Source organism: Symphalangus syndactylus, chromosome 4 (genome assembly GCF_028878055.3).
Source record: "Symphalangus syndactylus isolate Jambi chromosome 4, NHGRI_mSymSyn1-v2.1_pri, whole genome shotgun sequence".
Lineage (NCBI taxonomy): Eukaryota > Metazoa > Chordata > Mammalia > Primates > Hylobatidae > Symphalangus > Symphalangus syndactylus.
The window spans coordinates 75954883-75979486 of NC_072426.2; positions in this window are offsets into that span (position 1 = coordinate 75954883).

The window sequence follows — 24604 nt, forward strand, 5'->3', positions numbered from 1 at the left end:
CTCGCCCCTCCTCGGGGACGCCCCTTCCACGCCTCCAGAGGTCTCCACGGAGCCCCCTTTCCCCTTCCTTTGTCACTTTTAATCCCATTCCTCGGACTGGAGGGTTTCGAGTGCAAGCGCTCCCGGGGAAAGCAGTTTGTGCTCAGCGCGGCGAGTCCCCTCCTCACCGCCCCAGAGGCTCCAGCCCGAGCCTCTCCGCCCGCGGGGACTCGAGCCTGCAGCTTGCTCGGCTGGGTTTCTGCCCTGCCCGCTCCCTAGCTCTGCTGCAGGGCAGGCAGCGGCAGTTCTGCCTGAAACGCAAGAATCAGTAGTCTGCTCTGAGGAGACAGTGGGGAAGCCGTGAGCGACGGGGCCTTTTCCAGAGGCCACTATTTACCTTGAAGTTTCCTGTTGACCCTCTGCTGACCCACCCTCTTAAATAGATTAGAACTTAAACATCGCAATTCTGATACGTTTATTTCTTTGAAGTTCTGCAGCATAAGCAATCCTAACGCGAATCCGTGAACAGTCTATTCCGACGCCGCGGAGAAATCTCCCGCGGGGATCCCCATGATGTGCCCGCGCTTAACGCAAACGCCTGAACCCAGGGGAAGGCTGCGACTCCTCGATGAGTGGCATGAGGGCTTGAACGTGGACCGAGTTAGGGAACGTAACTGAAGCTCATTTTGTCTTAGTTATGGACTGTGAGTCCTTAATAAACGTATGTCATTATGTTTAAAGAATGATAAATGTCAGCAAAGAGTGGTCCCTGTCCCAAGCCCGTTCCAGACTATGTGAAATTCTTTTTTGCCAGTTGTTTCCAAGGGACGTGAAAGCAATCAAGCTCCCCTGGGTTGGCGCAGAACTTGAGCACTTAGAGCTGGAAGAGCTGGCGATCGACCGTCCATCCCACTCCACCTCCAATCTTAAAACAAGGAAACAAGACACGAGGTTCGTCCGCTTGCCACACTCCCTGCGCTTTGCAGCACCACAGCTGTCCCAGCATAGTGCAGTTTCTCCTAGGAAACATTGCCCTTCCTCTCCTCTCCCAGCCCTGGACCACCACTTTCCACCACCTGTCCCAGCAAATCAGTGCAGTGGTGTTAGCCCCATCTTACTCCAGGACACTGACCAAGGGCCAAAGTCACTTGCCCAAGGCGGCAGAGAAAGCTCAAGGCAGACCCAGAAATAGTCTAGGTTTCCCTCCTTCCACTCAGCCATGGGAAAGGCTCCTCCTACTGCTGTTTGGCTGCAGCACTAGACATTTCTAGCCAGTAATTAAGTTTGTGACAACGATAACAACAACTGTTGCTGTGGGCTTTTTGCTTCTTACATAGATAACTTGGATCCACAACAACAATTACTGATAATTATAGGTGTTGTTTCTGTTTTCATGCATTGGGAGAGTATACTTCTAGTTTAGAATGTATACTACTTTATGTTGTGTTTTTTTAATTTATTTATTTTTCTTTTTTTTTATTTTATTTATTTATTTATTTATTTTGAGACCAAGTCTCGCTCTGTTGCCCAGACTGGAGCGCAGTGGCGTGATCTCGGCTCACTGCAACCTCCACCTTCTGGATTCAAACGATTCTCCTGCCTCTGCCTCCCGAGTAGCTGGGATTATAGGTGCCCGCCACCACACCCAGCTAATTATTATATTTTCAGTTAGAGACAGGCTCTCACCATGCTGACCAGGCTGGTCGATCCACCCGCCTCAGCCTCCCAAAGTGCTGGGATTACAGCGTCAGCCACCGCGCGGCAGAGAATGCATACTAGTTTTGATGCTACACTAGTTCAGAGGGGTATACTAGCTTGAGTATAATAAATTAGAGTGGGGCTTTCTCAAAATAATTCTAATCGAAAGTCATTTTTCAGTAATAACCAGAGTACATAGGACATCACAATGATCTAGGTTCAGATCCATATTCGGCCACTTACTAGTGCCTTAGACACAACACTCACTCTCCAGCCCGTTTTATCAGCTGAAAAGTAGAGAAGTAGAGCGTATCATATACATATCCATCTCATAGGTTATGAGTCAGTCTTTCTTTCTTTTCTCTTTCTTTTTTCTTTTTTTTTTTTTTTTTTTGAGATAGAGTCTTGCTCTGTTGTTCAGGCTGAAGGGCAATGGCACAATCTTAGCTCACTGCTGCCTCAGACTCCCAGGCTCAAGCAATCCTTCCTCAGCCTTGAGAGCAGCTAAGACTACAGACAAATACCACTATGCCCAGCTAATTTTTAAATTGTTTGTAGAGATAAAGTCTCACTATGTGGCCCAGGCTGGTCTTGAACTCCTGTCCTCAAGCGATTCTCCTGCTTCAGCCTCCCATAGTGCTGGGATGACAGGTGTGAGCCACGGCACCCGGTCATAAGTTATGAATATTAAATAAAATACTCTATCAGAAAACAGTACGGCCGGGCATGGTGGCTCACGCCTGTAATCCCAGCGCTTTGGGAGGCCGAAGTGGGCAGATCACCTGAGGTCGGGAGTTCGAGACCAGCCTGACCAACATGGAGAAACCCTGTCTCTACTAAAAATACAAAATTAGCAGGGCGTGGTGGCACATGCCTGTAATCTCAGCTACTCGGGAGGCTGAGGCAGGAGAATCACTTGAACCCAGGAGGCGGAGGTTGTGGTGAGCTGAGATGGCGCCATTGCACTGCACCCTGGGCAACAAGAGCGAAACTCTGTCTCAAAAGAAAAAAAAAAAAACAGTACATGCTGCCACGCTGCCACATGGGAATGTATAGCATAGTACAGTCCAGTTACCGTAATGAAGGCAGAGGGTAACAAAGTCCAGGACAGGATAGCAAATGATGACATTGGAGGAGACGGGAGAGATAAGGGGGATAGGAGAAGACCAAGGCTCAAAGAAATGACTACCCAGGTGATACAACTTTCCAGTGACTGGGCCAGGACTACAACCAGAAACTCCAGCTCTGACTCTCAGGCCTGCACTCAATTCACTTAAATTTGATTCCACATGCAGTTAGTAAAGACCTTCCTTGCAGGACGCACTAGCTAAATAATACAGAATTATAAAGGTGAGTAAAAGAAGGACAATCTAGAGGTCAGAATAAGATAGCTATTCCAATAACTGTAATTCAAGACATTAAATATTTAGTGCCCGCAAAGCGTTTATGGCAGTACTAGAGAAGGGGGAAGCTTTCATAACAGAGATGACATCAGGATATGTGGGTACCATTTTATGTATATCAATTCCTTTAACTATTCAATACTTAATAAGGATATGGATGTTTTTAAAAAATATGATCCAGAGGATTAATAACACTGATTCCACCAACCAGATAAAGCCTTACAGCTTCATTTAAATCTACCTAGTTTATCTAGATGCAGTGATTCCCTTTATATTAATAATGGATGAAAAACTAGTACTGTATAATTCTAGATGCCAGAGCCTTTGGTGTCTTGAGTCAAAACTCATGAAAATTTTTTTGTAATTCATAAAATTTCATGACACATTGGGAATACATATCCAAGTCCTCACCTGCCCAAATAGAGCCCCCTTCAAAATATTCCAGGGTTGCCCTGAACCAGTCCATCAGCAACCATCACCAAAGTATCCACTGCCTTTTTTTTTTTTTTCTTTTGAGATGGAGTCTTGCTGTTGCCCAGGCTGGAGTACAGTAGCACGATCTTGGCTCACTGTAACCTCTGCCTTCCGGGTTCAAGGGATCCTCCCACCTCAGCCTCCCAAGTAGCTGGGATTACAGGCGTGCACCACCACGCCCGGCTAGTTTTTGTACTTTTAGTAGAGACAGGGTCTCACCATGTTGGCCAAGCTGGTCTCAAACTCCTGACCTCAAATGATCCACCCACCTCAGCCTCCCAAAGTGCTGGGATTACAGGTGTGAGCCACCATGCCTGGCCCTTCTCTGCATTTTCGTTCTCCTGTTCTGGTACCCAGACACTGCTGGAAGGTATGTCAGCACTGCCCTGCTGAGAGAGCCCACTTTGCAAAAGCTTGAGTCCAGGCTGAGATCACCACTTCTAGAAGCCCCGGTGTCACCCAGCCTCAGAATGCCACAAAAGGCCCAGGTTCCCTGCAGAAAGCAAGCACCCATGTTTGCCATGACCCACTGCTCAGAGCCCAAGACCCCAGTCAAATATCTCCCTCCTTCCCAGGTCCCAGAGCTGAAGAATGAGGGAGCTTGTTGGTGAAGTCCATGAAAGTTGGCAGAACAAGGTGGAGGCTGGCAGAGCTGGTGATATTAACACTCAACTCTGTTAAAGACAAATCAGCAGCAGAGTGGAATAAAGCCACCTAAGCCACTCACTTTCTGGCGGTCCAGCTTGACTGGAGGCAGGAATTGGAGAGTCCAGTGATATGAAGAGGTGATGCTTTATAAATGCCAGTTCTAGCTGGGTGTGGTGGCTCATGCCTGTAATTGCAGACTTTGGGAGGCTGAGGTGGGAGGATCACTTGAGCCCAGGAGTTTGAGACCAGCCTGGGAAACATAGTGAGACTCCATCTATACGAAAGTTAAAAAGTAGCTGGGTGTAGTGGCACACACCTGTGGTTCCAGCTATGAGGCTGAAGGATCACTTGAACCCAGGAGTTTGAGGCTGCAGTGAGCCATGATCGTGTCCCTTCACTCCAGTCTGGGCAACAGAGTGACACACTGTCTCAAAAAATAAAATAGGGCTGGGCACAGTGGCTCACGCCTATAATCCCAGCACTTTGGGAGGCCAAGGCGGGTGGATCACCTGAGGTCGGGAATTCAAGACTAGCCTGGCCAATATGGTGAAACCTCGTCTCTACTAAAAATATAAAAAATTAGCTGGGCATTGTGGCAGACACCTGTAATCCCAGCTACTCGTGAGGCTGAGGCAGGAGAATTACTTGAACCCAGGAGGCGGAGCTTGCAGTGAGCTGAGATTGCACCATTGCACTCCAGCCTGGGCAATAAGAGTGAAACTCCATCTAAAATAAATAAATAAAATATAACTATAAATATAAATGCCAGTTATTTCAGCCGAATCTTTGAGAGTGAAGTTCAGAGTCAAGTTCTTCAGTGAGGCTTAGAGTGCTGGCCTTCTAGGTTGCTGGGGGAAGCCAAAGGTGCAGGTAGTAAGATTGCTGCTATTTGGGGGAATTTCAGCATTTGAACCAGGATTCTCTGGTGGGTAAAAGTCCATCCTGCCTTCCCTCTGAGGCAGGCATGGCTTTATCAGGAACCTAAGGTACTGAAAGTTAACCGGATGTGGTGGCTTACACCTATAATCGCAGCTACATGGGAGGCAGAGGTGGGAGGATCACTTGAGCCCAGAAGTTCAAGACCTACCTGGGCAATGTAGTGAAACCACATCTCTACAGAGAGTTAAATATTTAGCCAAGCATGGTGGTGCATGCCTGTAGTACCAGCTACCTGGAAGGCCAAGGTGGGAGAATTGTGAGCCCAGGAGTTGGAGGCTTCAGTGAGCTATGATTGCACTGTTGAACTCCAGCCTGGGAGAGAGAGTGAGACCCTATCTCTATAAAAAGACAAAAAAAAAAAAGTACCAAAAGTTTTCTTTCTCTCTCTCTCCCCTTTAAAAAACTTTAAGAATGGCTGGGCGTGGTGGCTCATGCCTATAATCCCAACACTTTGGAAGGCTGAGGCAGGTGGATCACCTGAGGTCAGGAGTTCGAGACCAGCCTGGCCAACATGGCAAAACCCTGTCTCTACTAAAAACACAAAAAGTAGCCAGGCGTGGTGACAGGCGCCTGTAATTCCAGCTACTCAGGAGGCTGAGGCAGGGAGAATCCCTTGAACCCAGGAGGCGGAGGTTGCAGTGAGCCGAGATTGCACCATTGCACTCCAGCCTGGGCGACAGAGCGAGACTCTGTCTCAAAGAAAAAAAAAAAATTAAATGGCTCAAATTCTCAAATCCTGAAACAATCTGGATTGGTAAAAGAAACACTTTAGCTGGAGCCTATAATCCCAGCTACTGGAGAAGCTGAGACAGGAGGATCATTTGAGGCCAGGAGTTCAAGGCTGCAGTGAGTTATGATGGCACACTGCAGTGTAGCCTGGGCAACAGAGTGGAAAGAAAGAAAGAGAGAAAGAGAGAGAGAGAGAGAAGGAGAGAGAAAGAAAAGAAAGGGAAGGAAGGAAGGGAGAGAGGGAGGGAGGGGAAAGAAAAGAGAGAGAAGGAAAGAAAGAAGAGAGAAAGAAAGAGGAAGGAAGAAGGAAGGAAGGAGAGAGAAAAAAGGAAGGAAGGAAAAAGAAAGGAAAGAAAGAGAAAGAAAGAAAGACAGAAAGAAAGAAAGGAAAGAAGGGAGGGAGGGAAAGGAGGGAGGGGAAGAAAGGAAAGGAAAAGAAAGCAAAGGAAAGAAGGGGAGGAAAAGAAAGAGAGAGAGAAATAAGGAAAAAAAGAAGGGAGGGAGGAAGGAAGGAAGGAAAGAAAGAAAAGGGAGGGAGGAAGGAAGGAAGGAAAGAGAAGGGAGGGAGGAAAGAAAAAGAAAAGAGAGAGGAAGAAAAAGAGAAGAAAGAAAGAAAGGAAAGAAAGAAAAAAGAAAAGAAAAAGAAGCAAGGGAGGGAGGAAGGGAGGGAGGAAGGAAGGCAGGCAGGAAGGAAAGAAAGAAGGAAGGAAAGAAGGAAGGAAGGAATGCTTTAACTAGAGTCAGTGTGTGGTGGAAACAAATTAGGTCTAGGACCAATGGCCCTATCTGGGTTTCCAGCCTCAAGCCTCTCCAGCACTGCCTCCAACCTACCTGGAGCAGGAAAGTCCTCTTCCCAATAGGTTCTCCAGAGCCAGACCTACGGGTGTCAGAGGAGGTGAGTGGCTTTGAGGCTGCTTCAGATGAGGCCCAGAGCCCCGGGCCCCTGACATTCTGTGTAATAATTCTGGTATGCTGTACCAGTGCACATCCAGCCCCAGTAATCCCCTGTACCTGATTTTAAATGGCTGACTCATCCCTCCCCGCTCTGTCAAGTTACTCTGTTAAGCCGGGAGTTCAATTTCAAAAACTCTCTGTGGTACTTTGGAATTTCATTCGCTCAGTGTCGTGGCAGAGGCACCATGCTTGTTCCAGCTGGAGAGGTTTACTTGGATGGAACACAAGGCAGTGGATCTGCAGTAGTAGATCCAGAACCCACAGAAATCTTTCGTTGTTGTTGTTATTGTTGTTTTTGGAGGCAGTATCTTGCTCTGTACCCCAAGCTAGAGTGCATGTCGCAATCATAGCTCACTGCAGCCTCAAACTCCTAGCTTCAAGCAATCCTCCTGCCTCAGCCTCCAAAGTAGCTAGGACTTCAGGTGTGTTCCACCATGCATGGATTTTTTTTTTAATTTTTTTGTAGAGATAGGGTTTTCCTATTGAGAGGTGACAGCGTGCTGGCAGTCCTCACAGCCCTCGCTCGCTCTCAGTGCCTCCTCTGCCTGGGCTCCCACTTTGGCTGCACTTGAGGAGCCCTTCAGCCGGCCACTGCACTGTGGGAGCCCCTTTCTGGGCTGGCCAAGGCCGGAGCCGGCTCTCTCAGCTTGCGGGGAGGTGTGGAGGGAGAGGCGAGGGCGGGAACCAGGGCTGCGCGCGGTGCTTGTGGGCCAGCGCGAGTTCCGGGTGGGCGTGGGCTCGGCGGACCCGGCACTCGGGAGTGGTCCGCCGGCCCCGGGCAGTGAGGGGCTTAGCCCCTGCGCCAGCAGCTGCTGTGCTCAATTTCTCGCTGGGCCTTAGCTGCCTTCCCGCGGGGCAGGGCTCGGGACCTGCAGCCCGCCATGCCTGAGCCTCCCCCCGCTCCGTGGGCTCCTGTGCGCCCCTTGCTCCACGGCGCCCAATCCCGTCGACCACCCAAGGGCTGAGGAGTGCGACTGAAGCCAGCGAGACCACGAACCCGCCGGGAGGAATGGACAATTCTAGACGTGCCGCCTTAAGAGCTGTAACACTCACCGTGAAGGTCCACAGCTTCACTCCTGAGCCAGCGAGACCACGAACCCACCAGAAGGAAGAAACTCCAAACACATCCGAATATCAGAAGGAACAAACTCCAGACGCGCCACCTTAAGAGCTGTAACACTCACCGGGATGGTCCGCAGCTTCATTCTTGAAGTCAGTGAGCCCAAGAACCCACCAATTCCGGACACACTATGTTCTCCTGGCTGGTTGTGAAGTGGTCCTCCTGCCTCAACCTCCCAAAGTGCTGGAATTACAGGTGTGAGCCACTGCGTCCAGCCTTTCTTTTATCTATCTATCTATTTATAAAGATGGGGATCTAGGCCAGGTGAGGTGGCTCACGCCTATAATCCCAGCACTTTGGGAGGCTGAGGAAGGCGTATCAGGAAGTCAAGAGATCGAGACCATCCTGGCCAACATGGTGAAAACCCGTGTCTACTAAAAATACAAAAATATTAGCTGGGTGTGGTGGCGCACCTGTAGTTCCAGCTACTCAGGAGGCTGAGGCAGGAGAATCACTTGAACCCGGGAGGTGGAGGTTGCACTCCAGCCTGGTGACAGAGGGAGACTCCGTCTCAAAAAAAAAAATTAATTAAAAAAAAATAAAGACGAGGATCTCACTATGTTACCTTTCTGGTCTTGAACTCTTGACCTCAAGCCATCATCCCACCATGGCTTCCCAAAATGCTGTGATTACAAGCATGAGCCATCATGCCTGGCCTGGTCATCTATATTTTAGGATGACCTCCTGGTGACTCTAATGCACAGTGAAGTTTGAGAGCCACTACTTGTCTCAAACTTGTCTACCAATTAGAGCCAAGGTATTATAATATATTCAATGTGAGACCCTAGAAATCAGTACATAATTTTTTTTTTTTTTTGAGATGGAGTTTCACTCTTATTGCCCAGGCTGGAGTGCAATGGTGCGATCTTGGCTCACCACAACCTCCACCTCCCAGGTTCAAACGATTCTCCTGCCTCAGCCTCCCAAGTAGCTGAGATTACAGGCATGTGCCACCATGCCCTGCTAATTTTGTATTTTTAGTAGAGACGGGGTTTCTCCATGTTGATCAGGCTGGTCTCGAACTCCTGACCTCAGGTGATCCTCTCACCTCGGCCTCCCAAAGTGCTGGGATTATAGGCATGAGCCACTTCGCCTGGCCCATAAAAAGTTCTTAATTCATGGGTTGAATAAATTTGTAATAGATGAATATATTATGTAATGGTTGAATAAATTATGGATGATTGAACTTAACGGTCATTCCTAGTGTGACGTGGGGCCTAGAATACTGGAAAATGAATTACATGGTCCCCTCTAGTTTATGTAATTGAAATCTGGTTAAAATGAATGTCAAGGCTGGGTGCAGTGGCTCACGCCTGTAATCCTAGCACTTTGGGAGGCCGAGGCGGGTGGATCACGAGGTCGGGAGATCGAGACCATCCTGGCTAACACAGTGAAACCCCATCTCTACTAAAAATACAAAAAATTAGCCGGGTGAGGTGGCGGGCGCCTGTAGTCCCAGCTACTCGGGAGGCTGAGGCACGAGAATGGCGTGAACCCCGGGAGGCGGAGCCTGCAGTGAGCCGAGATTGCGCCACTGCACTCCAGCCTGGGCTACAGAGCAAGACTCCGTCTCAAAAAAAAAAAAAAAAAAAAGTGGAGAGTGTGGCCCTCTTTGCTTTGGACACACTAGTGTCTGCACGTGTCTGTGTATATGTGAGTGCACACGTGTGTTTGTATGTGTGCCTGCCAGCACAACCTCCCTTTGCTGCTCTGGATCCTCATGAGCCCAGCAATGGTGTGGAGCTGAGAACAACAGCCTTTCTTCCCTGCATCCTATGGCTGGCGCGGAGGGTAATTCAGGCAGGGTGTCCCACGGAGCAAGTGCGGGAAGCAGGAACGGGAGCACTGGTGACCAGGAAGCTTTGTGGAATTGGAGGATTCTTGGAAGTGAGTGGCCGGAGGAAAAGGGTGTAAAGTATATTACGGGGCAAGGGACGGTGGCTTATGCCTGTCATCCTAGCACCTTGGGAGGCTGAGGTGGGCAGATGACTTGAGCCCAGGAGTTTGAGACCAGCCTGGCCAACATGATGAAACTCAGTCTCTACTTAAAAAATACAAAAATTAGACAGGTGTGCTGGCGCATGCCTGTAATCCAGCTACTCAGGAGGCTGAGGCATGAGAATTAATTGAACCCTGGAGGCAGAGATTGCCGTAAGCCCCAATCTGGGTGAAAGAGTGAGACTCTGTCTTAAAAAAAAAAAAAAAAAAAAAGTATATCTGGGGACCTGATAGTGGTGGGCCTTTTGTGCACAAATTACTCTGTTTATTCAGACAGGGGTCTTTGAAGGATTTGGAGTACAAGAGTGGGACTGAAAAAGTGCTTTGGAAAAGAGTCACATCAGCTAAAGTGGCATCCAATTCACCATCCTGGCAGAATGGTAACAAGCAGACATTCTGGGGTGGGGAGTGCCCTGCACCCTGCAGCTAAAGCTGGAGATATCAGGGCTCCCCCTGAATGGACAGCTGCTCCGCTCCCCGAGGTGCTGGGGCCTCCAGCTCCCTCTGCTGCCCTCCTTGGCATGGCCACTGCCACACTCTCCACTGCACTGCTGCAGCCTATCCCTCCTATCCCTATCCTGCCCCAGGCTGGGACACCTTTGTGCTCCCCATACTCCAGGGTGAATCCCAAGCTTGTTCGACCACCTCACTGGCCACAGCTAGAGACCAAGGTGCCATGCTTCCTCCTAAGTCCCTCAGAAACTTTCCCAGGGGCCTAAAGCTGCCCAGAGTCAGACACACTGCCCTTACAGTCAGTTGGTGTCTGTAAGCAGTGGCCCTGAGGCCACACATCCTCCCCAATGTCCTCTCTCTGAATACCTGGGTCCTAACCCTGGATCCTGGTGCCTCAGCCACCTTCAAGCCTGTTTTCCACTGCAGCACAACCCCTGATTTCACATGCCTCCAAGGCATCCTTGTAGATCTTCCAGTCTTCTGCAGAAAATTCATTTCTTCATTCAACTTTTACTGGGCAATTAGTATTTTGTCAAGCAGTATGTTAACTAATGGTGATAAAAAGATAAGATATAGTATCTGCCCTCAAGGATGTTCTCTTCCTGCAAGGAGGGGGCTGGAGGTTGATATAAATAGGCCACTGTAATACAATATGTAGTTTACTACGGGAACAAAGACTAGAAACCTCTGTGGGGCAGGATGGAAATGGATTATAAACAGATTGAGGAGTTCCTCTCAGAAAGAATCAAAAAGACTGCAGGCTGGGCATGATTGCTCACACCTGTAATCCCAGCACTTCAGGAGGCCAAGGCAGGAGGATTGCATGAGATCAGGAGTTGGAAACCAGCCTGGGCAACATGGCAAAACCCCATCTCTACAAAAAATACAAAAATTAAGCGGGTATGGTGGTGTGCGCCTATAGTCCCAGTACTCAGGAGGCTGAGGTGGGAGGGTCACTTGAGCTCAGGAGGTCAAGGCTGCAGTGATTTGAGATAGCTCCACTACACTCCAGCCTAGGCGACAGAGCGAGAACCTGTCTCAAAAAAATAAATAAATAAAAATTTGAAAATGAAACTGCGTCAATGAGGTGGATGTGGTTAATTGGCAACGAGTGTCTCAGTGCTCTCCTAACATGTCTTCCTGTGCTGCAGAGGCTGGAAGGCTAATGCTCTATTTCCCAGGCTCTTCTGCAGATAAGGGTCTACGTACAAACTGGACTCCACCTATTCAGGTTCAGTAGCATGAGATGTTAATGGTGGTGTGACTGAGCTGTTGTGACTGGCTGCATTTCTGGGGTGAGTGTCCAGCTTCACAGGTGACCAGAAGCGAGGTGAGTACACGTGGAGGCAGGGCGTAGTGTGCAGTAGGCAGGCTCCGGTGGGAGAAGTTCAGGTCCACGGACTGCAGCGCCTCCTTCACCACTACAGCCGAGATCAAGCCACTGCATGCTAGCCTGGGCGTCAGAGTGAAAAACTGTCTCAAAAACAACACACACACACACACACACAGACACACACAACTGTAAAATGAGCAGATATAGAATAAAATGGAAGAAGAGAACAAAGATAACTAAAGTTCGATACTGTGATAACAGGAAAATTATAGGGTCATTGACAGGTATAGAACTCAGTAGGCTTATCAGGTTTTTTGTTTGTTTGTTTTTGGTTTTTTTAGTTGAAGTCTTGCTCTATTGCCCTGGCTGGAGTGCAGTGGCATGATCTCAGCTCACTGCAACCTTCGCCTCCCAGGTTCAAGTGATTCTCATGCCTCAGCCTCCAGAGTAGTTGGGATTACAGATGCACGCCACCACCCCGGGCTAATTTTTGTATTTTTAGTAGAGACAAGGTTTCACCATGTTGGCCAGGCTGGTCTCGAACTCCTGACCTCAGGTGATCCACCCGCCTCGACCTCCCTAAGTGCTGGGATTACAGGCATGAACCACCATACTTGGCTTAGGAGTATCAGTTTTAAGATGATGAAAATGATGTTAAATATGTAAAGATTCCACGGTTTATAGGGGAATGTGGAATATAGTTCAGAAGAACACTGTTATTGCAGACTGTAATTGTGTGGCTTTATTACATCACGTGCACTAGGGAATCTTGTGCATCCATTGAGAGTGGGCTGGGAGGATATTTTCTGGCAAGTAAATATCATTGTAGAACAGCACTCTGTATTGTGAAATGGCAAGAATACGTTATTTAAACCCAGAACACCTGAATTTGAGCCTTCTCTCCACTGGCAGTGTGGTTGGCCACGTTAAGTAACCAATAATTATGACACTATTTCTACCTCTGTACAATGTGAAAAACTCAAATGCATAACTCCGGGGTTGCTGTAACAATCAAATGAGGTGTTTTCTGTTTTGTTTTTTTGAAACAGGGTTTTGCTCTGTCACCCAGGCTGGAGTGCAGTGGCATGATCATGGCTCACTGCAGACTTCACCTCCTGGGCTCAAGCAATCGTTCCTACCTCAGTCTCCCAAGTAGCTGGGACTGCAAGTGCATGCCACCACACCCAGATAATTTTTTAACTTTTTGTAGAGAGAGGGTCTCACTATGTTGCCCAGGCTGCTCTTAAGCTCCTGGGCTCAAGTGATCCTCCCACCTCAGCCTCCCAAAGTGCTGGGGCTATAGACATGAGCCACCAGGCCTGGCGTCAAATAAGATTCTTAAATGAAAATGTTTTGTTAAATGTAATACGTTCTATAGATGTCAGTGATTATGGTTCCTATTTCATTTTTCAGCTTGCCCTCTTTCTAATATTTTACAAATGTCTTCGAAACATCAAGGGCAGTGATTTTTTCCACTAATATTTTAGGGGTACATGTTTATCATTATGGTTTTCTGATTACAAAAATAAACATGCTCTGTTAACACAATTCAGACATAATGTAAATAGGAGAAAAAGTGAGTAAGACCCATCTGCAACCACCACCACCCCTGCCGCCCACAAGAGATATCTGGAGTTTGCTACATCCTGTTTCCAGACATCTTCCTCTGTTTATCAACCTAGTCTCTCCATTAAGCCCAACAGGAAAATGTCATAGAAATCCCACTTTATTTTTGTTTCCCTCTGCCTTTTTAAAATTTATTCAGTGGAGGCTGGGCCCAGCGGCTCATGCTTGTAATCCCAGCACTTTGGGAGGCTGAGGTGGGTGGATCACCTGAGGTCAGGAGTTCGAGACCAGCCTGGCCAACATGGTAAAACCCCATCTCTACTAAAAATATACAAATTAGCTGGGCATGGTGACGCGTGCCTGGAGTCTGAGCTACTCGGGAGGCTAAGGCAGGAGAATCGCTTGAACCCAGGAGGTGGAGGTTGCAGTGAGCCGAGATCTCACCACTGCACTCCAGCCTGGGCAACAGAATGAGACTCTCATCTCAAAAAAAAAAAAAAGTTTATTCAGTGAGGAACTTTTCCTGTCCTGCTGGCTGGAAACTTGGCAGTCCCCTCAATTTTCTTGCTCAGAAGACTGTCATGCAATCACAAAATACAGTGTCAAATCAGAAATGAGGTTTGAGATTTCATTCATCAATTCAGCTTTGATTCAAAGACAAGATGTTTCCTTTCCTGAAGGTGGTGTGGTCTGGTCTTCTTTCTCTTTTATCCTCTTTCCCTCTTGCTTATTGGCAAAGTCAAGGGGGATGGAGAAGAGAAGGGAGGCCAGGCTTGGTGGCTCATGCCCATAATCTCAGCACTTTGGAAGGCTGAGGCGGGCAGATCACCTGAGGTCAGGAGTTTGAGACCAGCCGGGGCCAACATGGTGAAACTCCATCTCTACTAAAAATACAAAAAAATTTAGCTGGGCGTGGTGGCTCGTGTCTTTAGTCCCAGCTACTTTGGAGACCACTGCACTCCAGCCTGGGTGACAGAGCAAGACTCTGTCTCAAAAAAAAAAAAAAAGTGACGGGGTGGGTAAGATAAACAGTCGCAGAACCAGTTTTCAGTATTTACTTTGAAGATGCCTCCAAGGTGGGCTGTGTCACATTCCATTTAATATCTGATATCAGACCTTAATCATGCAGTAGAAAGTTACATTTTAACAGACAGTTCCATGTATTAGTATATATGTAAATATGTTTTTAAATAAAATGTTATATTATGAAGAAAGTTTTGCAGTTTAATGTTTTCCACTTATATCTTGGACATCTTTTCATGTCAGTACAAACAGACCCACCTAATGAATGCAGAGTGTTATAATTACCGTGGAGAGCACAGACTCTGTAAATGTAAAGAAATTCTGTTGTGATTTAAAACTGCTTCTGGAAGAAAATGGTTATTTAACCTAGCTTTCGGCCTCGACAGCAGCAAGGAATATGATTGCTATAGGCCTGGGCTGGGCAGCAGTGATGGGTAGGTGGTGGGTGGTGGGTGGTGGGTGGTGGGGCAGGAGGCTGGGGTAGTATGACAGTGTTCACTAAAGGGCTGTGATTAGAGTAGCTGCTCTACAGAGTGACACCCTGGTCCCTAGATGCACTATTTAAATAATGGGGTGGGGGCCAGGCACGGTGGATCCTGCCTGTAATCCCAGCACTTTTGGAGGCCGAGGTGGCTGGACCAACTGAGGCCAGGAGTTCGAGACCAGCCTGGGCAACATGGTGAAACCCCAGTCTCTACTAAAAATACAAAAATAAGCCTGGTGTGGTGGCGGGCGCCTGTAATCCCAGCTACTCTGGAGGCTGAGGCAGGAGAATCACTTGAACCCAGGAGGTGAAGGTTGTAGTGAGCCAAGATTGTGCCACTGCATTCCAGCCTGGGAGACAGAGCAAGACTGTGTCTCAAAAAAACAAAATAGGCCCGGTGGCTCATGCCTGTAATCCCAGCACTTTGGGAGGCTGAGGCGGGTGGATCACAAGGTCAGGAGTCTGAGAGCAGCCTGGCCAATATGGTGAAATCCTGTCTCTACCAAAAATACAAAAATTAGCTGGCTGTGGTGGCGGGCGCCTGTAATCCCAGCTACTCAGGAGGCTAAGGCAGAATTGCTTGAACCCAGGAGGCAGAGGTTGTGGTGAGCCGAGATCACGCCACTGAACTCCAGCCTGGGTGACAGAGCAAGACTCCATCTCAAAAAAAAAAAAAATTAATTAAATTAAATTAATAATAATAATAATGGAGTGGGGAGTAAAAGTGCAACCCTCCTGCCTTTTCCAGGCCCTGGGTCCAGCTCATTGTTGTTGCATGGTCCAAATGCATCTTGGAAAAGCACTTCTATTCTTCAGGCTCTTCCACTTTTCCTTTCTTTCTCCCTCAATGCTTGGGGTTGAGGGGAAAAGAAGATGAGTAGGAAATGTTAATAATTGCAGTTACCATTGAAGGGGGAAGGTGGGTGCTATTTAAGAGAAATACAAAGCAGCAAGAAGCCTGAATGAGATGCAGCAAGAAAGGAAGCAAGAGCAAACACTTTCTCTCTAAATCATCCCCATTCTTTCCTGTCTTTCTTCCCCTACTTCTGCTCCACTACAAAGAGATGTGAGCAAAGTTAATATCTTAGCTCCAAAATTGCATACCTTAGAGAAGAAAAAAAAACTAACAAAGCGCTGTTCATGACCATTTCTTGCTCTATCCGATGTGGCTCATCAATGTGATAATAATTCATTAACCATCTGATTGTCAGAGGTTGTAAACATCTGGTGCAAATATGCACGGAGTGAAATTGCAATCTCCTGAAATAGGGGGGTTTTCATGGAAACGACGTTGGAGAGCTGCTGTCATCACAGGCAGAGCCGTTGCACAGGGAGGATCTATCAGTGTTAGACTGTTTAAAATTGAAAAGAACATTTGCAAGCACGATGCAAGGTACGTGCTTCAAAGAATGGTTTAAACATCAAAGGATTAAAAAAGGCCCTTGGGAAAACGAATCAAGCTAGGGGATATTTTTGTAAAAACAATTCTTTTTATAAGATTGTAAAATCAACCAGGAAGCAAAAACCAAATGTACAGTTGTGTCAGAAAAGTTCCTCCCCTCTCCAATCATGCATTCTTGGTTTATTTCAAGACTTAGTCTTTACATCTAAGTAAATCTCTTTTTATGTGAGACTACTGTTCATTTTAATTTTGTATTTTATTTTTTATTTTTTTGAGATGGAATCTCCTCTATCGCCCAGCTTGAGTGCAGTGGAACGATTTTGGCTCACTGCAACCTCCACCTCCCAGGTTCAAGCGATCCTCCTGCCTCAGCCTCCCGAGTAGCTGGGATTACAGGTACTCGCCACCACGCCTGGCTAATTTTTTTTTTTTTTTTTGAGATGGAGTTTCGCTCTTATTGCCCAAGCTGGAGTGCAATGGAACAATCTCAGCTCACCGAAACCTCTTCCTCCCAGGTTCAAGTGATTTCTCTCCTCAGTCTCCCAAGTAGCTGGGATTAGAGGCATGTGCCACCATGCCCAGCTAATTTTGTATTTTTGGTAGAGATGGGGTTTCTCCATGTTGGTCAGGCTGGTCTCGAACTCCCAACCTCAGGTGATCCACCCACCTTGGCCTCCCAAGATGCTGGGATTACAGGCATGAGCCACCGCGCCTGGCCAATTTTTGTATTTTTTAGAGACAAAGTTTCACCATGTTGACCAGTCTGGTCTCGAACTCCTGACCTCAAGTAATTCACCCACCTCAGCCTCCCAAAGTGCTGGGATTACAGGCGTGAGCCACCATGCCCAGCCTTGTCTTCATTTTTAATCATGATCCTAAAAGATAACACAACGTTTGCATTTTACATTTTCTTTTCTTGATTTGTGCACACCAATAAGCGCTGCTTAGACTTTTGATCCCCAAACACCTTGGGCACAGATGACATGCAAAGCCTAGTTCTGGGGACAAGCCTTCCCCATACCTACCCTCCAGGAACTGGAGCCCAATTAGAGGTGTGCCTGAACAACACCACCAGTGCTTTGGATGGCTTTCTGCGGGCCTGCCTCTTCTGCACCGCAGCGTGGTTAAAGGTAGGCCTCAGATCCTCCATGTTGAGGCCACGGGATGCTGCCTTGGTATCCTGTGCCTTCTGCTCTGAGGCCGCTGCAATGCCTGTAGCTACTGTAGAGACTGAATCAGTGTTGGGCACTGATGGGTCGTGACGTTTACATTGTAACTGTCCAGCAAACTTTCATCCATCACCTGAGATTCACAACTCCATGTTATGGTTTTGTTGGTATTCCAACATGCAAGTGAATTGTCTACACATTGTGCACCCCTGACTTTAGCAGTAATTCACTTCTGCTTTCAAATATGGGCATGTACCATCCACAGTTAACATCTGCTGGGTCAGAAGCTGTGACAAGGTGGCTGGGTGTGGTGGCTCACGCCTGCAATCCCAGCACTTTGGAGGCCAAGGCAGGCAGATCATTTGAGGTGAGGAGATTGAGACCAGCCTGACCAACATGGTGAAACCCTGTCTCTACTAAAAATATAAAAAATTAGGTGGGCGTGGTGGCACGTGCCTGTAATCCCAGCTACTTGGGAGGCTGAGACAGGAGAATTGCTTGAACCCAGGAGGCAGAGGTTGCAGTGAGCCGAGATTGCACCACTGCACTCCAGCTTGGGCGACAGAGTGAGACTCTGTCTCAAAAAAAAAAAAAAGAAGAGGAAGAGGCAGAAGCAGAAGCAGAAGAAGAAGAAGAAGAAGAAGTTGTGACAAGGGGCTGTGTAGTCCAAGTTCCTGTCCCTTGCCCTCTTGTGTGTTTGATATCTTCATTGTAGCATATTCATTCACTTAAGTGCTTCCAGGAAAAACAACCCCATGCAATCCATGCTTTAACTTTTATTTAAATTTTTAAAGAGTGCTTTTAACCCTAAAAAATCAGCTTGTTTTGTACATAAGAACTGTTTTTTAATACTAATAAATCAAGCATTATCCATGGGGAAAAAAAGACATAGTTCAGGCCAGGTGCCATGGCTCATGCCTATTATCCCAGCACTTTGGGAGGCCAAGGCAAGTGGATTGCTTCAGGCCAGGAGTTCGAGACCAGCCTGGGCAACACTGTGAAACCCTATCCCTACCAAACAAAAATAAAAACAAAAACAAAAATTGGCTAGGCATGGTGGCACATGCTTGTAGTCCCAGCTACTCAGGAGGCTGAGGTGGTAGGATATCGTGAGCCTAGGAACCTGGGAATTTGAGGCTGCAGTGAGCCAAGATCATGCTAGTGCACTCCAGCCGGGGTGACAGGAAGAAAAGAAAAAGACTTAGTTCGTCATTATAATATGATATAACCTTACTCTTCCTAAACATAAATTTTGAAGTTTCTCACATTTTTTGTTTCATTTTTCTAGATAAATTTCAATCAAATATTTAAAAAATAAATTCATATGAAATTTTATTCCCCATTAGAAGTGGATTCCAGGAAAGTGTCTTTTTTTTTTTTTTTTTTTTTGAGACGGAGTTTCACTCTGTCGCCCAGGCTGGAGTACAGTGGCACAATCTCAGCTCACTGCAACCTCCACTTGTGTTCAAGCAATTCTCCTGTCTCAGCCTCCCGAGTAGCTGGGACTACAGGCGCAAGCCACCATGCCTGGCTAATTTTTTGTATTTTTAGTAGAGATGGGGTTTCACTATATTGGTCAGGCTGGTCTTGAACTCCTGACCTCAGGTGATCCGCCCACCTTGGCCTCCCAAAGTGCTGGGATTATAGGTGTTAGCCACTGTGCCCAGCTGAAAGTGGCTTTTTATCCTCAGATAACAGAGGCCTCTTACGTGGCATACATGCACAAAGAATAGCATATTTTTTAAAGCTTAGCAATGGATCATTCTCCAGGTTGATGTTAAAAATGGAAGGAAGGCTTTTTCAATCAAGGGTCCAAGCCAATAAAGTTCTCATTCCCTGGAGCTCTTCATGACCTAGATAGGAGGAAACTCGGTAGCAGTCTTAGCTTTCCATAAACACTTCCCATCACCCAGGCAATAATTCCACTATTGAGCATCTTTTCTGCATATCAAACTCTTAGAGAATTACAAAGGAAATAAAATGTAGTTAAAAAAAAACCCCACACATTTCTTGTTCTCAAGCAGATTGCAATACAAACACACACAGTTATTTATGAACTCCAAATAAAGAGTCTTCAGAAAATGTAAAAACCTTAAACACAGCTTGCTAGAACTTGTCCTGAACAGATCACATCTATTCCCATGAGACTTTTTGTTTTCAGGCAATGGCTGGTACGAGAAAATAGTGCTTGCATTAACAATGGTGACTATTTTAGTCATGGGAGAAAAAATTTAATAATTTCAAATGGGAAAAAAAATGAAGCAGTTTCTAAACAGAACAGTGTGACAGGTGACTAGTATCTTAGCAACCATCAGATGCAACATAGCCAAGAGGTTCTCTGGTAGGAGCCCAGGGCCTGTGGGGTTGTGGGAAACAGGGTGGAGAGGCATTGGAATGGGGGCTTGCGAAACCTGAGTCTGCGCATCATTGGGCAATCGAAGCACCTTGGCACCCACCAGTCCGAATTGAGATCCTAGATCTCAACATCCTCATTCATAAGAATCTGTAAAAATAGTAATTTCTTTTAGTCTGGGTGTTGTCTGAGTGATGAAGTAAATAAAGCAGCAGAGTACCTGACTTATAACCATTTTTATTAAGCAGTATCTATTATTGCACCATGGTCATTGTCACTTTTTAAAATAATACTTATTCTGCATTCCAGAATTACAGAAGAACCTTGATTTTTTTCAAAATAAAATTGTGGCAACACTCTGTTGACAGTAACTCAAATTCTATGTTTCTTATCACTTTTTGTTGGGGGCGGTGCATGAGGGGACAAAGTCTTGCTGTTACCCAGGCTGGAATGCAGTGGTATGATCATAGCTCACTGAAGCCTTGACCTCCTGGGCTCAAGTGATCCTCCCACCTCAGCCTCCTGAGTAGCTACGACTACAGGTGGGTGCCACCATGCCTGGCTTTTTTTGTTTTTGTTTCTGTTTTTGTTTTCTGAGACAGAGTTGTGCTCTTGTTGTCCAGGCTGGAGTGCAATGGCGCGATCTTGGCTTACCACAACCTCTACCTCCCAGGTCCAAGTGATTCTCCTGCCTCAGCCTCCTGAGTAGCTGGGATTACAAGGGCCCACCACCATGCCTGGCTAATTTTTGTATTTTTAGTAGAAATGGGGTTTCACCATGTTGATCAGGCTGGTCTCAAACTCCTGGTCTCAAGCGATCTGCCCACCTTGGCCTCCCAAAGCGTTGGGATTTCAGGTGTGAGTCACCGCTCCCGGCCAACATTTCACTCTATTGAATTTTCCCATTAGTATACTAACAAGTTCTAAAATCTCATGGATTGAACGACAACAACAACAAAAAGAGCAAACACCTTCCCTTCACTTCCTCCAGAAAAATGCTCCCATTTTTCTGTTACTCTTTATTTTTCCTATTTTATTTTATTTTATTTTATTTTTTGAGACAGGGTCTTGCTCTTTTGCCCAGGCTGGAGTGCAGTGGCACAATCTCAGCTCACTGTAACCTGCGCCACCCAGGTTCAAGTGATTCTCCTGCCTCAGCCTCCTGAGTAGCTGGGATTACAGGCATGTGCCACCACACCTGGCTAATTTTGGTATTTTTTTCTTTTTAATTTTTGTATTTTCAGTAGAGATGGGATTTTGCCATGCTGGCCAGGCTGATCTCAAACTCCTAAGCTTAAGTGATCGCCTGCCTTGGGCTCCCAAAGTGCTGGGATTACAGGCATGAGCCACCATGCCCAGCCTATATCCCCCATCTTGAAGCATCTCTTCATCTCTTGGCTTCCATAATATCATACTCTTCTATCTTTCTTCTACTTTCTTACCTACTCATTTTCCTTCACCATGGCTGGATGTCTGGAATCTAAAGAGTCACTAAACTTTGGAGTACCACAAGGATCAGCCCCATTATCTTTATCATTATCTCATTTAGAGCAAAACTTTGTGAAGGGTTTCATCAGCCCCATTGTCTTCTCCATATCTCCTGGCTGCCTAGATAACCCACCAAGTCACATGGGCTTAAACAGCACCCACGCCTTTTTCTCTGCTAGAGAGACAGGTCCATGGGCAGAGGGAAGGGCATAGTTATCTAGCCCCCACTTTCTCTCTGAATCCCAGGCTCCTCTTTCTGTCTGCTCATGACATCAACTCCTGGATGCAGAAAAGGTGTTTGAAATTGAACATGCCAAAAGAGACTCCCTGATACCCCATCCATTCACTTCCCCCAGACTTCTGAAACTCAGTAAATGGCCCCATTGTTCACCCAGCTGCTTAAGTCATAAACCTGAAAATCACCAAGTCTTCCCTTCCCCCTGACCCCATGGTTTATTGACTCCATCAGCAAACCTTCCCCTGAATCTGCCCAGTTGTCTCCAAGTTCTTTGCAAGCACCACACTCTTCATCTTGATCATTCCTCTTCTGACACCTGTAGGTGGCCTTCCACCACACTCAGAATAAAAGCTTTGCAGGATCCCAGGAGATCCTGGGTGTTTTGGTCCCTGCCTTGTCCATGTTTATTCCCCACCCACTTCTCCCGACTCCTACACCCTGACACACTGGCCGGCCTTCTGTTCCTCTGTTCACCCTTGGGCCTCCGTACATTCTTTCTTTTCTTTCTTTTCCTTTTTCTTTCTTTCTTTCTTTTTTTTTTTTTTTTTTTTTTCTGAGACAGAGTCTCACTCTGTCGCCCAGACTGGAGTGCAGTGGCGTGATCTAGGCTCACTTCAACCTCTGCCTCCTGAGTTCAAGTGATTCTCCTGCCTCAGCCTCCCGAGTATCTGGGACTACAGGCACCCGCCACCATGCCCAGCTAATTTTTGTATTTTCAGTAGAGACTGGGTTTCATCATACTGGCCAGGCTGGTCTCAAACTCCAGACCTTGTGATCTGCCGGCCTTGACCTCCCAAAGTGCTGGGATTACAGGTGTGAGCCACCATGCTTGGCCTTCTTTTTTTTTTTTTTCTTTGAGATGGAGTCTCTCTCTGTTGCCCAGACTGGAGTGCAGTGGCAGGATCTTGGTTCACTGCAGCTCACTGCAACCTCCACTGCTCAGGTTCAAGTAATTCTCCTGCCTCAGCCTCCCAAGTAGCTGGGACTTACAGGCGCATGTCACCATGCCCGGCTAATTTTTTGCATTTTTAGTAGAGATGGGGTTTCACCATGTTAGCCAAGCTGATCTTGAACTCTTGACCTCAAGTGATCCACCTGCCTGGTCTCCCGAAGTGTTGAGATTACACGTGTGTAGCCACCACACCCGGCCAGCCTCTGTACTTTCTATTCCCTCTATCGGGAATGTTCTTCCCAAGGATTTTCCCAACATGTCTGCTTCTTGTCATTAGGTCTCCGCACAGTCGTTAGCTCCTCAGACAAGCCTTCCCTGACCTCTCACTCTAAAGGAACCCATATTACTGCCTATCCCACAACCTTGTTAATCATTTGCATTGCACACACATACTACTGTCTGATATACATATATGTACACGTACAGAGAGAAAGAGAGGATTTTTTTCTTTTTTTTTTTTTTTTAGAAAGTTTGTGCTCTTTTGCCCAAGCTGGAGTGCAGTAGCACAGTCAGACCTCATTGTAGCCTCAAGCCATCCTCCCACCTCAGCCTCCTGAGTATCTGGGACCACAGGCGCACACCACCACACCCAGCTAATTTTAAAATTTTTTGTAGCTGGGCCCGATGGCTCACGCCTGTAATCCCAGCACTTTGGGAGGCCCAGGCGGGCAGATCACTTGAGGTCGGGAGTTCGAGACCAGCCTGACCAACATGGTGAAACATGGTGCCCGCCACCACATCCAGCTAATTTTTGTATTTTTAATGGAGACGGGGTTTTAGTATATTGGCCAGGCTGGCCTTGAACTCCTGACCTCAGGTGATCCACCCACCTCGGCCTCCCAAAGTGCTAGGATTACAGGCATGAGCTACCGCACCTGACCTGGAACTGCCTTCTCTGGCTGATGTCTGCATTGTACGGTTGCCTGCACCCAGCAAGCAGCCACAGAGCCCCTACTGTGCACCAGGAACTCAACTGCTGAGACTGCAAAGATGAATGTCACTCTGCCCCCAAGGAGCTCATACTCTAGGGAACAGAGAGACACACAGATGGTTGCAATCTGCAGTGGTCCTTGTAATGCCAGACAGGGCAGGATTGCTTGGAAGTCCTGGGCCAGGATACCCAGTTTTAAAAAGTTTTCCTGGAGGTGGAACCACAAGGCTGACTCTGAAGGCATGAGCTGGGGATGGCCAACCAGACAGGGGGACAGCAGGAGCAATGGCTAACACTGGAGATTAAAGTGCACAGCGGGCGAACAGAAAGAACTCTGCAGAAAAGAAAGAAAAATCACAGAAAAGAGCTCAGTCTACTTGTGTTAGATTGCTAGGGCTGCTATTGCAAAGTGCCACAGACTGGGTGGCTGTGGCCACAGAAACAGTGACATAGAAATTAATGACTGTCTTCTCCCTGTGTCTTCACATGGTCGTCCCTCTGTGTGTGTCTGTGTCCTAATCTCTTCTTATAAGGACACCAGTCATATTAGATTAGGGTCTGCCTGAATGACCTCATTTTAACTTAATTACCTCTTTAAAGACTGTATCTCCACATATAGTCACATTCTGAGATACAGGGGGTTAAGATTTAAATAGATGAATTGGGTGGAGGCAGGGAGGTGCTGGGGCACAACTCAGCACATAAAATTAGTAAACAAAGGACATTTTATCATAAAGACGCCAAGACATCACATGACAAGAATGCCACTGAGGCCAGGCACAGGGGGCTCACGCATGGAATCCCAGCACTTTGGGAGGCCAAGGCGGGAAGATCACTTGAGCCCAGGAGTTTGAGACTAGACTGGGCAACATGGTAAAACCCCATCTCTACTAAAAATACAAAAATTAGCCAGCCTTGGTGGTGCGCACCTGTAATTCCAGCTACTGGGAGGCTGAAGCAGGAGGATCGTTTGAGTCTGGGAGACAGAGGTTGCAGTGAGCCAAGATCATGCCACTGCATTCCAGCCCGGGTGACAAAGCCAGACCCTGTCACACAAAAAAAAGCAGCTCAGTATGTGAAAAGTCTCTCTTCCTTTCTCTGTCTCTCTTTTTTCCTCTCTCTCTGGCCCCCTCGTTCTTACATCTCTCCTTCTCTCTCTTTCATATAATTGTATAGATATTCATTAAAAAATGATAATAACCATCTATATAACTCTTCTATAAGAAATAGATACTTCTAGTATCTGTTAGAATACTAACAGTTGCATATC